This window comes from Sinocyclocheilus grahami, unplaced genomic scaffold, assembly GCF_001515645.1.
Source record: "Sinocyclocheilus grahami isolate Dianchi unplaced genomic scaffold, SAMN03320097.WGS_v1.1 scaffold52.1, whole genome shotgun sequence".
NCBI lineage: Eukaryota > Metazoa > Chordata > Actinopteri > Cypriniformes > Cyprinidae > Sinocyclocheilus > Sinocyclocheilus grahami.
The window spans coordinates 1,081,036-1,084,699 of NW_015505231.1; positions in this window are offsets into that span (position 1 = coordinate 1,081,036).

Genomic DNA, 3,664 nt, shown 5'->3' on the forward strand with positions numbered 1-3,664 from the left:
AGATATTCGGTACAACAGGGAATAACTGCAGAATATAATGTCATAGAGATATTTGTAATATTATTTTAAAAAAGTGTCTATCAATGGTGGCAATCAGTAGGCTAATTTCTAATGAAGAGACCAATTTATATGACAGATTTTAATGTAAGCTTTTATTCATATGTAAACATTGTGAGATAGCTAGTTATAATGGTAATTAAACAAAGTTTTACTCACTCAGTGTATTTTTGATTTTACAGTGGGGTAATTTTGTTGCAGTAGCACGAGATAGCTTGATTTAAAACTTTGAATTGAATAAAAAATGACAAGGAGGCTAAGCAGTTAATAATAAAATAAGAACAAATAAAGAAATTACTAATGATAGCACAAATTATGAGCAGAAAAATTGGCTAGCGGGCTGCGAAGTAGCTAACGCTTTATTCTGCTACCCCTGCATTTTGTTCCATCCCGAGAGCGTGACGGACATCGCATGGGCAACTACAGGTGTAATGTAATACAAGTGAGCAATGTGATGCAAGTAAGCAGTGTAATGTAAGGGAGCAATGTAATATAAGTGTTAGCAGATCAATGAGTAAGTGAGTAATGTAAGGGAGCAATGTAATATAAGACACCTTGTTACAACACAGTAGGGCTATTGCAGACAGAAACAGTATAAGTGAGTAATGTAAGGGAGCAGTGTAAGTTAATGTAAAGGAGCAATGTAATATAAGTGAGTAATGTGATATAAGTGAGCCGTGTAATACAAATGAGCTGTGTAATATAAGTGAGTAATGTTGTAAATGAGCAGTGTAATATAAGTGATCTATGTGACTTCAATTATTTCTTATTAAACTGAAATTGAAGTAAAAAGTTTTTTGGAAAACCACATCCTGGCTTCAGTCTTCATTTGCTGCTGAATTGTTAACACGCATATAGAAACATAAGGAGAGCAAGAGATTGATTGTTAGAGTCAGTTTACTTTTAATTAATACTATAGTAGTTCAGTTTTCTTTACATCTTTAACTAGCCGTTAATTTATCAATTGAATGGGTGACCTATCCTCATTAATCATGAAAACATTTGCTGCCCCCCTCCCCCAATCCCCATCCATCACATTAAAATGATTGACATGCGCAAGCTAGGCATAGTTTCTGTTTATAACACGTGTTTAAAGGGTTGCTCAATGTAGCCAATCACAGACTCTGTTAATTTCTGGAACGCAATGGCCAATCAGAGGTGATTAAGTTAGAATCTACTCACCGCAGTGCTGAAATTGCGTGCTCAGGAATCCTCTCATTTTAACACATGAAGTGTAGACACTGTGAAAGATTCATTGTGCATATATTTAATGTGTTATAACAGAGCTTTATGAGATTAACTGAGATGTCAGCTTTTAGTGATGATAAAGGAAGCGCTGCTCACATTCTGCCATGCCAAACCATGCACGCAGCAGCACATGCTTGCTTTTCTGTTAAAAATAACAGTGGTTTGTGATTGTGAATGTTGATGCTTAGCCTAAATAACAAATATTTTATCTGGAGCGTTTATGCTGGTATGTTGGGGAGCTTATAGGAGATATTACAGAACCATTCATGTAAATTTCTTCGATGTACTGAAAACAAATCTATATAGATTACTTTTATGCGGGCAGGAGTGGGACAAAACATGAATGTCGCGGGCGGGAGTGGGACCAGATAAGATAAGCGGGAACTTTGGTTCCGACCACATTAGTTCCCAAGCAAAATGGAGGAGAGGTTGATTATTGCTGTGGTGGGTTTCCCAGGGACATAAATAAATACAAAATGATGCGTGGACCAAGGTGCTTGTTGGTGTTCCTGGTGAGTTGCTGATGTGCATTAACATTATAGGAATCTAATGATATAATAAATAATAGTATAATAGTCCCAGTTGACTTTTAAACCTGTAAATCAATTTTCCTGATTATACTTACATTAAGTAATGTTTATACCTGATTATACTTACTTAAGTAACATTTTCAATGCAGGACTTTTACTTGTATCAGAGTATTTTTACAGTGTGGTATTAGTGCTTTATACATTATGAGGTAAAGGATCTTAATACTTCGTCCACAACAATATTTAATGAGGTTAACTTATAACGTTACCCTGCTTGTGGTCAGTCTGCACAAGATCAAAAAGCTTGTTTGCTTTGCGACCCCTTTAAATACAAGATGAGCATTCGATCTACGTCAGAGCGTCCACGAATCTTTCTACAGCGTTGTTGGCAGGGCGGCCAGAGCGATTTTTGATGCTCTCGACGGCGGCGGTGTGAACGCACAGACAGAAGCAAATGCCAAAGTGAGCTCCCATGGCTTGGTAGCGCCGCCCTTTTTAAAGTCATCCGCTTCAGGATCCACCAATCACATTCCTTGATGAACAGCCAATACCTGCACACACGCACCAGTACACAAAACAAGACCCACACAAAAATAACAATGCCGGGGATCGTAACAAGGTCTAATTGTCTCCCGAGGCCACAGGAGGGCGCAATGAGCAAAATAATGTAGCGTATTTAAATAGTCAACGCAAGGAAGTAAGTCTATAAAAACGTGCATTACATCTAAATTAACTCATAAAATTCAAAGATCATTTCGTAAATTGCATAAACAATTATGAACAAAACAGCATCATGTATTTATGCATTGTTTAAACCAAAGAGCCGAAGCGCCATTCACACAAACTGCATTAAAAAACATATGAGACGCAGTGAAAAGAAATAAACCTCCACACATTTGTGACGTGTTTTCTAAAAGTTTAAACTGTTTTAACTTTGCATGGCTTTCTATACATCTCTTCTGTGAGACGTGAGTGCAGCAGTAATATTTGTCCGTCTAAAAAATGCGCTGAATATGCGTTCTGTGTGAATGGCTTGGTTTCGGTTTTAACCCATTCAAGAACTTCTCCATATTGAGCCACTATATTTCTCTAATATTTTGAATGAAGAACGCAACAGCGGCGCGTCTCGTGGGCTAGACTAACAAAACATTAAAATGCAAAGATGTCACTTACATCATCATCACCGCATCTCATGCTCCACTGATGACGCTCCCTGATGCACACCTAACATTCAAATGCAAATGTTTATTTTAAATTCTACTAATATTCATTCTTTATTCACAATCTCCTCATCACAGGCAGGCACAGCACTCATTTCAGCATGTGTTTGTGTTTGTGTGTGCTGTCTGCATCACTCATAGTACGTGCCTATATCGTGCGCTATATCAAAAATATATTCTATTGATATCAAAGAAGGTGTACCGTCGATATATATCGATACCGTTTTATCGCCCAGGCCTAGTTTAGAGTTAGTTGGGAGAGTAAGAGCACAGAGCAGCGAGTGCTATTCTTCATTGTTTTTCTTCTGTTTCCTTCTGTGTACGCCATGGGTTATGGCCAGAACAGTAACCCTCTTCAGTGCTTTAAAGGTCACATATTTTACACCTTTCTGGAGTTTTATTTGAAGTCTTGATGTCCTTAAGATTAATAATAATAAAAACACTACAGTTTTGGTGGAGGATGCGGGCACATTCAAACTTGGTTTGTGAGCAAACAGTATCAATTTATTTGTGTTTTTATATTATGCGCGCTTAGAGTGAGACAAGTTGCAGCGCAAACTCACTCTTTTGGATTGGATGGTTAAAAGCCACCTCCAGTACTGTATTTTA